The 13,474-nt window shown below is 55.0% G+C and overlaps 1 long non-coding RNA gene across 2 annotated transcripts; it reads left to right on the forward strand.

Moving 5' to 3' along the window:
* The first annotated feature begins 508 nt into the window (after window positions 1–508).
* On the forward strand, window positions 509–7,212 carry LOC133352460 (uncharacterized). Of its 2 annotated transcripts, XR_009756265.1 has the most exons (4): window positions 509–2,221; window positions 2,424–2,556; window positions 4,482–4,635; window positions 6,838–7,212. It is a non-coding gene; the product is annotated as an uncharacterized LOC133352460 (long non-coding RNA). The 2 variants fall into 2 exon arrangements; XR_009756264.1 differs by lacking the exon at window positions 2,424–2,556 and having other exon boundaries at window positions 6,838–7,175.
* Window positions 7,213–13,474: the final 6,262 nt, after the last annotated feature.

The following is a 13,474-nucleotide window of genomic DNA, read 5'->3' on the forward strand; positions in this document are numbered from 1 at the left end:
CCTGCCTCGCAGAGATGTGGCCACCACCAGACATCACTGGCGAGCGATCACATCCCACCACATCAGCAACCCCCTGTGCAGCACAAACTGAGACCCTACTAGGGAGGCTGACGCGGATTGGTCTCCATTTACCCAGTGGCGCAAGGGTAGCAGTCTGGCGTCATCAACCGGCAGCTGTATGGCAGAGGTCGCAACCGGGTACCCAATACCCGTACCCTACCCGATACCCGGCTACCCGTACCTGGCCGGGTACGAGTACCCGTTTGCGACCCTGGTGCGGCCGGGTACGGGTAGACCGTGAGTCACTTTTGAGTAACTGTTTATCACTCGATTCCCAACGTCTTGTTTCCTATCACAATTCAAGTTCCTAGAATCAACCCACCCGCGCCTGCAACATGGCTTCATCCCAGAGGTCGCAATCAGGTACCCGATACCCGTACCCTACCCGTACTCAGCCGGGTACGGGTAGGGTACGGGTACGGCCGGGTATGGGTACCCGTTTGCGACCCTGGTGCGGCCGGGTACGGGTAAGGAATCAAAACCCGTTTGCGACCCGCAGCTGTATGGATAGTCCCAGCGCGGCTCGTCTGCCGGCGGCTCCGCAGGCTGTACTGACGCTACCGTCGCCGGCGCCTCCGGAACCGTGTGCGTGTGCATCGGCCAGCGCCCGATGCACACGCACACAGGTCTTCGCGAGGTGACACCGTGTCAGCATTGCCATGCTTTAGGCCCTTCCGATGTATGATTTTGTAGAAATACTCCTGCAATTTTTCTAGCCAGCGCACCAACTGGCCCGACGGCTGATCTATGCGTAAGGAGTCCTGCAGGGTGGCGTGATCGGTGGAAACTGTGAATTTTCGGCCATACAGGTGAGGTCTATATTGCTGCACAAAGTGCACGATTGATAGTGATTCCTGGTGAGTTACGCAATAACGCTGCTCAGCTGGCGAAAGAACGCGACTACCATAGGCAATGATGACTTAGACCCCGTCCTTCACCTGAGAGAGGACAGCCCCTATCCCCAGAACACCGGCGCCTGTGTCTGGGATGAAGGGCAGGGAGAAGTCCGGGTATACCAGGGGTGGAGCTTCTGTGGGACGATCACGCAGCATTATGAAAGCAGTTTCCTCCTCAGCCCACCACTGAAACTTTTGGTTCTTCACCATCAACGCGTGAAAGGGCCTCGCCATTGTGGCAAATTTCGGGACAAACCGAGATAATACGACGTGAAGCCAACAAAGCTACGTACATCATCGATTTCGGGGTCGGCATATTCCGCACACACACCTTACGGGCTCACAACGTGGTCCAAAAATCATGCGGACGATTGAATCAGGTGACATATGGTTTCAATTTCAGGTTGGCTGTGTGCACTCTGGATAATACCGCGTGGAGTCGCTGGAAATGCCCATCAAATGTGAGACCGAGGGCGATGACATCATCCAGATAAATAAGGCAAAGAGTCCCTTTGCAATCCTGCAAGAACCAACTCCATCAACTTTTGAAACGTAGCAGACGCTGTCTAAAGTCCCATCGGGAGAAAGTTAAAATGGTACAATCCTTGAGGTGTACGAAACGCGGTCTTAGCCTTTGAGGACTCGTCCAAGGGCAGTTGCCAAAATCCCAACAAGTTCAACGTGGGGAAAAATGCTCAAGAAAAGGCGTCTAAGGAATCATAAATCCATGGGAGCGGGCGTGCGTCAGCTAGTGTAACCTTGTTAAGGCGACGAAAATGCATGCAAAAACGCAGACTTCCATTAGACTTTTTAACTAACACAGCAGGAGCCCCCCAAGCGATAGTGGACTGAGAAATGGTCTTCGCGGCGAGCATGTTGTGCACTGCCTTTTGCACGTATTGTTTTTATACTAACTCTTTAACCAGCTCCATCCGGTGAGGTCTGCCGTGTCATAGCCGCCGCAACTGCTGCTCAGCCGAGCGTCCCTGGCTCCCCGGTCCCCGCGGCAGTCAGCGGGATGGCTCCACCGACCAATGTTCTGGCCGTCCGCTGTCCTCACGGCACCGCAAGTGTCTCCTGCGATCATCCTGACGGGCAAAGTTCTTCTCGCCCCGTCCGCCGCTGCAAGACCCATCATCGTCTCTGAAGCTCCCGGTCTCCACTCCTTCTCGGCGAGCTGTGACACGAGCCCAGAGGCTGCATCCACGAGGCGGTTGAAGCGTCCCTCCAGCCTCTCCTAACTCTCGGTCACCAGCGGCGCTGGGGTAATTGGACGCTCTTGTCTCTGCGGCTGCCACGGTTTCATCTCAGCCTCAAATGAGTACCTGGGGAGATGAAGGCGATTTGGCATGCGACTGGCCACCCACCTCCTCGTGTGCCATGCCAGCCTCAATAGGTGCTCGAGAACAGCACTTGGTCCTAAAGAATGTTAAAAGCGATATGGGTAATCGTTGTCTTTGTGTGTAGGTGAGAGGCTTATAGAGCCTCAATCTGGTTTTAGGACGAGTTGGGTCGGCACAGACGCCATCGTCTCTGTCATTCTGCTACAGGAGAGGTGTAGCGAATGCAAGAAGACCTCCACCTATGCTTTATTGACCTGGTCAGTATCATAATCCTCTGTTCACAATCATTAAGGATCGTCATGATGTATGTATCTCGACCATATGTGGTATATTGTATGTTTAACGGGCCTAGGCAAATCTGTGTGGCCCGGTAGTCGAAGCCATTCATTCGCTGTTCACCTTGGGGTATGATAGGAATGTCCTCTGGCGCCTACATTAATTAACATAGTTTTTTTACCACATAGTTCGTGAAGCCTTCTATTGCAGCTGTACGAGAGGAATGTACATCTGGTACAGATACAATGGCAGGTTGATCAATGCTCGGGTGTGGTCAAGATATAGCTCCCTATTTATAGGTCAACCATGTTATGTAAGCTGATAACCTTGTAATTGCTTATGACCTGCTCCGGTTCGGCAGCAGAGGTCTCACTCCAAATTAGTTGAGCGGCATCATATTTTCATCGGCTGTGTAACGCTGTGTGGAAGTTACCTGATCTATGCCAATTGTAACCTCCCTTCTCAATGCTTGCGAAACCTGGACCCCTCTTAAGTAACATCAGCGACGGTTTGAAACATTAAGGCTGGCCTGTCTACAATCCATTCTGGGTTTCACTAGGCTGGCTTGTGTGAGGAGCTCAAATATTATTGACAAATCTGGACACCTTCCCATTTAATGAACTCCTCCGGCAGGCGAGGCTGCGTTGGCTGGGTCACGTAGCCGCATGCCCAGCCACCACATGCTGCCCAAGCAGATTTTGTTTGGCCGGATAGAGGGGGCTAAACGGACACGACATGGACTGGAGATGAGATGGGCTCAGTGCCGGATGAAGCTAGTGCGGGGCCTGTAGCATATGTTATAAAGGGGTCCTAAAAAATAAAAAATAACGTAAATATTAAAACACATACATTTTGTACTTGCATAGTATAGTAATTGTATTTTTTCATTTGCTATACAGCCAGGTAATACGACAAAACGCTAACCTTAAACACCCAGTCGTTCATAAAAGTTGACGGTAGTATAGTACTATAGTAATAGAGCAAGTGCAGAATCACTGAATCTGAATTAATAGCTTGAACGCATTTAGCGCGGGCCCCTGAAAATGCGGGGCCCGTAGCATATGCGACTGTTGCTACTAGGAGAATCCGGCACTGGATGGAGTGATGCGGTACGGGAGGATGAGGAGCTGATTGTACTTGCCGAAGACCGGTACCAGCGGTGTCAAGATCGGCCTCTGTGGAGGAGGCTCGTGAAGGACGCTGCTGCTGGGCAGTTGGAGGCAGTCGCCCTCCAACAACAGCGACGCTCACAACGAGTGGAGCCAGTTGGTATAGTAGGGGGCACAGGTGGTGCATCAGCCAGTCATCTCGGTCAGTCAACCGATGGCACCTGGGTCTGTTCCGTGACCTCCTGTCAACTCTGACACTCCATGTGGCCTCAAAATGCACCTAGCGTGGCACAGGCGCCGTGGGAACGTCACTCTCACTTCGGGGCGAATGGTGATTGTTGTGTGTATCGGGGTGTAAGTGTGTGTGTATATCGGGGTGTGTATGTATAGGTGTGTGTGTGAGCAGTAGTGTAGCGGTTAGCGCGCTGCGCTACGAATCCTGTTCACGGAAAACATCAGTGATAATTATTTGAGCCGGTCCTGGGCCTCCCCTAGGTCGACTCAACCTCAACTGAGTACCTGTGTAGTAAACATCGCCACTGGGGAGACAAAGGCGGCCGGGCGTGGTGTTGGCCACTCACCCCCTCGTGTGCCGTGCCAGCCTTCATAGGTGCTCGCTAACAGAACTTGCCCCAACAGTCTGTTACAGGCTATACGGGGGATCTTTGTCTTTTTATGTATATAGAGACGTGGTGTATGTGTGTGTATGCAGGTATGTTGCCTTCATAGGTGCTCGCTAACAGCACTTGCCCCAACAGTCTGTTCCAGGCTATACAGGCATTCTTTCTCTTGTATAGGTGTGTGTGTGTAGGTGTGTGTCTGTCTAAACAGGTAACCACGTGGTGGAGGAGAGAGCGCGCGCTGGGGTGAAGAGGGTTCGTGCCCAGCCAGCCCCTCCCCTCCCCCGCGGCCCCTCCCTTCTCCCCCAGCTAGGCCCCTCTGGCGTCTTACGTAAGAAGTGCTGTCCCCACTCACACACACAACACAACAAAGAACCCCCGTATAGCCTTACCATAGTGGTGGGACAAGTGCTATCATTATTCGCGAGCACATATTAAGGCCGGCACACGAGGGGGTGGGTGGCCAACACCACGCCCGGCCGCCTTTGTCTCCCCAGCGGTGATGGTTGCACACCGCACCAGGTACTTATTTGAGCCTGAGTCGACCTAGGGGAGGCCCATGACCGATTCAGCAGCGTCTTTCACGAGCTTCCTCCACAGAGGTCGATCTTGACACCGCTGGTACCAGTCTTGGGCAAGTCCACTCAGCTCCACGTCCTCCTGTACCACATCACTCCCTCTCTTCTCTAGCCCGTGCCGTGCCCGTTTCGCCCCCTCGATCCGGCCAAACAAAAGCTGCTTGGGGCATGCGGTGGCTGGGCATGCGGGCTACATGGCCCAGCCAACGCAGCCTTGCCTGCCGGAGGAGCTCATTGATGAGAATGTGTCCAGATCTTTCAAGGATCTGTGAGCTCCTCACACAATCCAGCCTGGTTAATCCCGTGATGGATCGTAGGCAGGCCAGCTTGAATGTTTCTAACCGGCGCAGATGTTCCCTTAGGGAGGGGCCCACGTTTCACAAGCGTAGTAGAGAAGGGCGGGCATGACTGTGGCCGGGAAGACACGAAGCTTCGTGTGGAGCGACATACCAGGTAGCTTGCATACACCATTACGCAGCCGATGAAAATATAATGCCACCCTATTAATTGGGAGTGAGACCTCTGCTAATATATTGTTAGTACATACTTGTACGTACGTATGTTGAACACTTTTCACACCGTACGTAGCCAACCGAGCTAATCGGAGGTGCCTGGGAAGGACAACAAACTAAACACAAAAAAAATGTTCTCAATAAGTGAGTTTGTCAACCTCGATGATGATGATTTAAAAGTGCATCACAGCTCCCAGTGGCTTCCTCATATCGGAAGGGGAAGAACGTTCCAGACGGCCACAGAAGCGCATCTGAAAGCGTCGCGCGATGCGGTGACCACCGCCGTCTTTGTTTGATGGGCGTGATGATGGTTTATCCTCCTTGACGAGATCACCGAGGGGTCGTGGTTCATTTGTGGCAAGCACTTTGTGCGCAGCGAGTGGCAGCTGACAAAGGGTTCGTTCGGCAACTGGAAGTCAATGCAGCTTGGCGAGCACTGGGCACGACGCGGTGGGATCCTGCAGTTCCCCGTCACGACCCGCGCCAGAGAATGTTGTACTCGCTGCAGCTTGGTCGTGTTGGCCAGACGTCCCCGTGTTTTGCAGAGGGGGTCAAATACTTATTTCCCTCATTAAAATGCCAATCTATTTATAACATTTTTGACATGCGTTTTTCTGGATTTTTTTGTTCAAATAACCCTACCATTAAAATTACTGACTGATCATTTCTTTGTCAGTGGGCAAACGTACAAAATCAGCAGGGGATCAAATACTTTTTTCCCTCACTGTATGTCACGACTCAATAGTGCCTTAACAGACTGGAGGAGCCCTAATATGAAACTTGCAGGGCCTGACGATAGTTTGCGTGACCGCCACACGCGATCCTCCCACAACTTGTTTCGCCTGAACCCGAGTGCCAAACAACAGAACCTCGGAACTGTTCTGGATGAAGCAGCGTTTCGTTTGGTGCAGACCGCGGTGTTCAATTGTGTTACCATCAGCATATCGATGGAACTTGATGTCATGCCATGAGATGACATCGGCCATCGGAGAGACGTTTGTTGAAAATGAGAGCTTGAGGACGGATCCCTGCGGTATGCTGACGAGGCACGGCACAGACGATGATTGATCGTCACTCAGCTTGACGAACTGTGATCGACCACGTAGGCACGACTCGATCCACTCATGTGCCGTACCCGACACGCCGAACCTTGACCTTAGCCTCCCGATGAGTGTCTCGTGCTCGATGGTGTCGAAGGTGGCTGGGAGATCGAGGCCGACCAACGCTACTTAACAACAACAACAACAACCGCCATTCGCCATTAAGTGGCAGTGACGTCACCACGATGCTTGTGCACACACACACACGTCTAATACACACACACACGCAATACATACGCACACTCATCTAAGAATTGCATGGGTGCATTTACTGATTTTGATAAGCCATATTATTGTAGTGACATGGAATGAGTCACTGTAGCGCGTGCCGCTGTTCTACCAGTTGGACCTGTGGGCAAGGCACGGAGCCACCTGAGGGATCCAGAGGGCGGAGCCTGGGCGAGGGCGGAGCCTGCCACGCTGGGCAGGATAAAAGGCGGAGCTCCAACTCACAGTCGGGGCTGCTGCGATCTGGAGTGGAACTCGTCGTTATCTTCGTCGTCGCGATCGTCACCGTCGCGATCTTCGCCCTCTTGAAGCTGTGGGTCTGTCAGCATGTTGGCTGTCCCGATCTGGTGTGTGGTTATCCCCTAAGGCTGTGAAGGCCGGAATAAAAGAGAGAAAGTACCTCCTACTAGTGTCTGTGATTTAGCACACTACATTATCATCGTCTTCGCGATCATCACTACTATCATATATACAATCGACATCGTCACGATCGTCGCTGCCATCATAATCACAATCATCATAATCAAAATCAGCAACACTATGATCTTAATCACAATCATGATCGCACTCATAATGGTGATTGTGAATTAGTCATCCTAATCACAATCGCCATTATCACTATCATTATCACTGCCATCACAATCATCGCTAATATTATAATCACAATCATCACGACCATCATCATCATCATCAGAACAGAAGCCAGTTTGGCCGCCGTGCGCCAAACTCTACTCGCGGTGGCAGAGCGGCCCGGGATTCGATGGGGGAGAGAAGAGATCTCTCAGTCGTAGTTCTGTGACATCCGCTTTCGCGGGCCCACCTCCAACTCTGCGAGATTTTCCCCAATGGATTCATCTCTCGCGACGTTGGCGCTCGCAAAACCCATGGCACTGAACGTCTTGATGTCACCCGCGGCGCTGCAGTGGCACGCGCAGTCTACGTGCAGCAGGGCGCAACGACACCACGAGGAATGGGCCTCCGGGCTCTGGATACCACCTGGACAAGATTCCAGGCACGCGTTGACAATGATGGCCTTTTGAAGTTATGAACATACATTTGTTATCGTGTTACGCCGTATTATTATCCGTTCTTTAACCTATTAAAAACGATAGTCCATGTAAGTGTTAACATTTTTTTTTAATAGCGGGGTATATACACATGATACACGGCGAGACCACGTGGCGTGTATGCATGTCATTAGCAGCGCACACGCATTGATCATTGGAGATCAACTCTTGCGGTGGTGGAAATTCCACATTCTTATGACGAAGGGTAGGGGGGGGCGAGTCTCTCCATCGGTCAACTGCTCTTGGAACTTCCCCCACAAAGTGGTTACTCGTTTTATCGACCCCGGCGGCAGGGGTGGTGATGGGCCGAGTTCACCGCCAACCAGCCGCCGGCGCTACTGCTGAGCCACCGGCTTGGAAGTTTCCCCACACACACACGTGCACACACGCGCACACACACACATGCGTGCACACACACGTGCACATGTAGTGGTGGTATTGACGTGCGCCGACAGTGATGGATCACGGGGCGCGGGGTTGGGCACGCGATGTGGGCGTGGTATGGACGCGCGCGCGGGTGGTAAGGCGCGCTGACACAAGCTGGGAAAAGAGGATCGTAGCGAGTGCGCAGTGATTGGTCAGATAAGATGGGTGCTCTCAGCGACGTCCGCAGGAGGGGTATAAAGGGAGACGCGCGAGAGCACTCGTGGTCAGTGTTAACCAGTTGAAGACCGAAGACGGGGTGGAGGAGGTAGTGGCCCGAGACCCCTAGTCCCGCCGTCCTTGTGGGGACCGGGGCCCTGTGTGGCTCGGAGCCGAGACTGGGGGACCCGTAGTCCGACGCCCGTGTGGGTCGGGACGGTGGTACCCAGAGCCGAGACGGGCACCCCGGCTGGGTGTGTCCCGGAAGGCTACGGGGCGTAAGAGCCCGTGTCAGTATAGCTGAGTGGGTGTTAGTCACCCGAGTAGCTAAGGGGGGGTGTTGGTCACCCGTGTAGCTGAGTGGGTGTTAGTCACCCGTGTAGCTGAGTGGGTGTTAGTCACCCGAGTAGCTAAGTGGGTGTTAGTCACCCTGGTAGCTGAGTGGGTGTTAGTCACCCGAGTAGCTGAGTGAGGTGTTAGTCACCCGTGCAACGAAGTGGGTGTTAGTCATCCGTGTAACTATAAGTTGGTGAAAATAAAGAGTGTGCTACCCGTGAAGTTGTCTCCTGCCGAGTTACTACTTTACAACTGGTGTCAGAAGTAAACCTGTCTTCAAGGAGAATGGACACAAGGAAGACTTCTCGTTCCCACGTGCAAGATCGGGGAGACGACGGCGTACCGGAGACACCACCCTCGGGAGGAGAGGACGAGGAGTTGCCGCCGATGCAGCACTTCGCAGAAATGGCCGATGCTCCGCTTGCCTCCGACACCAGCCTGCAGGACGCACACTCCCGCCTGGCGGAGTTGCTGCTCGCCGCCGCTGCGATCTTGGCGGAGATCTCCGTTTCAGCGGGCGGAGGAACGGCTGCGGGGTTGGAGGAGGCGGCGCGGCTGGAGGGATCCCGCCATAAGGCGTTTCGCGCCAAAAGTTTTGGAGTTGGCGCCATTTTTGAGGGTCCGCCACCGGTTGGTGGGAAACGCGGACACCACGTGGCCAGAGATCTCCACACAGCGCAGCCCGCGTCATCGGCGAGCGCCGGAGCTCTCCATTTTGCGCCTGCAGACGGAGCCGACATTTTCTACAACCACAGCGGCGCGCGGGAAAATCGTTCCAACGACGACGACGACGATCGAGTCCTCCAGCAACGATTGCCCGCGCTGTCGGTGTTCAAGGCGGACGGGGGCGACTGGGGAGCCTTCCAGCGACGGTTCATCGCGCATCAAGAAATGTCGGGGTGGTCCGACACCACTGCCCTGCGCGCGCTGCCAGCGATGCTCGACGACGACGCGCTTGCGGCCTTCACGTCTGCCCCGAGGTCGTCCTGCTCAACGCTCCAGGCCGCGCTACACCTGATGGCCAAAGTGTTCGGGCCACCCTCGACCTGTCGCCACCAGTTCTACGATCGGCGGAAGGTGGTCGGAGAAACAACGCTCGCCTATCGCACGGCGCTGCTCGCCCTGGCGGACTCAGCTTTTTCCCGCATAGACAAGGAGGGGAAGGACGCCATGGTGACGGAGCAGCTGCTGGCGTTGGCTCACAGTTTGGGAGTTCCCATTAATACGGCGGACGAAATGGACATCTGCTCCCTGGGGATTGCCACGAGTATTCACGCTTACGAGGTCCTAAAGCGGAAGCCGACGGTCGTCTGCGCATCGGTGGAGAACGGGGCACCGGCCGCCACGATCATCGGACCTCAGCCTGCTGTGCCTCGGGAGGAGGCCTTCACTGGTTCAAGGCCGGGGGAGTGGAGAACGGGAGGTCGTTCGCCCACACGTTCCTCTCGCAAGCTGGAGCAACCGAAACCTGCGACGTCCCTCGTCGTCTGCTACAACTGCGGCCTTCGGGGCCACGTCGCGTCCGGGTGCCGGGCCCCGCGTCAACGCACCGCGGGACCACGTCCGGACGACGACCAGGGCCTCAAGACATCCCAGCTGAACCCGGTGTCTCGGACCTGACGGCTGTTGACCGTCGGGAACCGGAACCCCGCGGCTCGCGCGGAGCCCCGATGCCTGGCCCATGCCTTCCTGAACTGCCGGCGCCACCGGATGGCCAACTGCGTCTGGTGCCGTACGACGGACCGGCAAGGCGGACTCGGGCTAGGACGCAACACTTTTCATGAAAAAAAAAAAAATATTTTTTTGGTTAAAACCCGACCTCGCCGCCGGGTTCCCCCTCTGCCGGAGTAATGTCCCGTTCAAGGGACGCTCGGACAGATTGGGACGCTGCACGTGTCGGAGAGAAAAGAAGAGAAAATTAATAAAGAAATGTTTTTTTATTGTTACTCTTTCCGCATACACATTGTCATTGCCACTCGCCGGATTGTGCATATTGTTCTTGTTGTGGGTGTGTCGGTTGCTGGGTTTTGCGGATTGGGGTGTTCATGTTGTGTTGTTAGGGTTTGTTGTTATGTTATGGGGCACACATGGGGGTGAAGGGGTGTTGTATATTTTATTAGCAGCCGGGTCGGCTGCGAGCTATGTGGTAGGGGGTGATGTAGTGGTGGTATTGACGTGCGCCGACAGTGATGGATCACGGGGCGCGGGGTTGGGCACGCGATGTGGGCGTGGTATGGACGCGCGCGCGGGTGGTAAGGCGCGCTGACACAAGCTGGGAAAAGAGGATCGTAGCGAGTGCGCAGTGATTGGTCAGATAAGATGGGTGCTCTCAGCGACGTCCGCAGGAGGGGTATAAAGGGAGACGCGCGAGAGCACTCGTGGTCAGTGTTAACCAGTTGAAGACCGAAGACGGGGTGGAGGAGGTAGTGGCCCGAGACCCCTAGTCCCGCCGTCCTTGTGGGGACCGGGGCCCTGTGTGGCTCGGAGCCGAGACTGGGGGACCCGTAGTCCGACGCCCGTGTGGGTCGGGACGGTGGTACCCAGAGCCGAGACGGGCACCCCGGCTGGGTGTGTCCCGGAAGGCTACGGGGCGTAAGAGCCCGTGTCAGTATAGCTGAGTGGGTGTTAGTCACCCGAGTAGCTAAGGGGGGGTGTTGGTCACCCGTGTAGCTGAGTGGGTGTTAGTCACCCGTGTAGCTGAGTGGGTGTTAGTCACCCGAGTAGCTAAGTGGGTGTTAGTCACCCTGGTAGCCGAGTGGGTGTTAGTCACCCGAGTAGCTGAGTGAGGTGTTAGTCACCCGTGCAACGAAGTGGGTGTTAGTCATCCGTGTAACTATAAGTTGGTGAAAATAAAGAGTGTGCTACCCGTGAAGTCGTCTCCTGCCGAGTTACTACTTTACACACACACACACGCGCGCACACACACGCGCGCACACACACGTGCACACACACGCACGTGCACACACACGCACACACACACGTGTACACACGTGCACACACACGTGCACACACACGCGCACACACACAGAGTCCTTTATTTAACCACCGAGTCTCGAGACCCGTTGTTTGTGAGGGTCCTGCCGCGGGCAGCAGCGGTTCCCCTTTGCATGGCAGGAGGAAGCTCGGGGAGAGCACGGAGGGACCGCCACCTCGCGCACGAGGGGATACCACTTGACGGTCCACACAGACGGGTTAACGAACACTGCTGGGCAGGGGTCAGGTTGGGTTCAGGGCAGGTTCTGAGGAGGACCAGGTAACTTCGTAGGTTCTGGGTATATTGGGGCGTCCCGGTGGCGAGATGTCATATCTCTCGCCTGGTGTGCAGGAGGTCAGTGGGTTCGATCCCGACCCTGACGCCTGCTGCTGTATATTTGGAGTTTGCGTGTCTCTCTCTCATCATCATCACGGTGGCTAGGAGATGTTAACTACCTCTCCTGGTACGCAGGAGGTCGTGGGTTCGATCCCGATCCCGATCCCGACCCTGACGCCTGCTGCTGCTGTATATTTGGAGTTTGCGGTGTCTCTCTTTCATCATCACCATGGTGGCTAAGAGATGTTAAATACCTCGCCTGGTATGCAGGAGGTCGTGGGTTCGATCCCGACGCTGACGCCTGCTGTTGTATATTTGGAGTTTGCGTGTCTCTCTCTCATCATCATCACGGTGGCTAGGAGATGTTAACTACCTCTCCTGGTACGCAGGAGGTCGTGGGTTCGAACCCGACCCTGACGCCTGCTGCTGTGTATTTGGAGTTTGCGCGTCTCTCTCTCCCCGTGGTCGCGTGGGTTTTTCTCCGGGTCCTCCGGTTTTTCCCTCCACATTTAGAATCAACGTGTCTTCACTCAAAGAATATGTGGCTACGTGGGTGGCCAGGTCGCCTCTTAAAAATAGCTAATACATCATCGGGCAAAATAACACAATTAGAATGCGGTCACACACTCGTTTAGTTACTCAGCGAATGCGAATCGGTCGCTTCGGCTCCTGCTGTGTTGAAACCTCCGCTGAGGATGTGGATTGGGCAGACTTCTGGGACGTGGTGAGCGGCTTGCGCGACCCCACAGGCACACGGGGGGAGGCTTGCTCCGGTTCGCTTCTACAAAGCAGAGCAAGGATCGAGCGTTGCTCCCTCGCGCCGAGGCGCTGGTTGTCTCCTCCAGGGCGTGGACTCGTCAGCAACCGCCTGTGAACATCTCGCATGTCCTAACACACGCAACACTCACACGCGCAACACTCACACACGCAACACTCACACGCGCGACACTTACACACGCAACGCTCACACACGCAACACTCACACACGCAACACTCACACGCGCAACACTCACACACGCAACACTCACACACGCAACACTCACACGCGCAACACTCACACACGCGACACTCACACACGCAACACTCACACGCGCAACACTCACACACGCAACACTCACACACGCAACACTCACACGCGCAACGCTCACACACGCAACACTCACACACGCAACACTCACACGCGCAACACTCACACACGCAACACTCACACACGCAACACTCACACGCGCAACACTCACACACGCGACACTCACACACGCAACACTCACACGCGCAACACTCACACACGCGACACTCACACGCGCAACACTCACACACGCAACACTCACACACGCAACACTCACACACGCAACACACGCAACACTCACACACGCAACACTCACACACGCAACACTCACACACGCAACACTCACACACGCAACACTCACACACGCAACACACGCAACACTCACACACGC

Source organism: Lethenteron reissneri, chromosome 40 (assembly GCF_015708825.2).
Source record: "Lethenteron reissneri isolate LAM-NWPU_2019-01 chromosome 40, ASM1570882v1, whole genome shotgun sequence".
NCBI lineage: Eukaryota > Metazoa > Chordata > Hyperoartia > Petromyzontiformes > Petromyzontidae > Lethenteron > Lethenteron reissneri.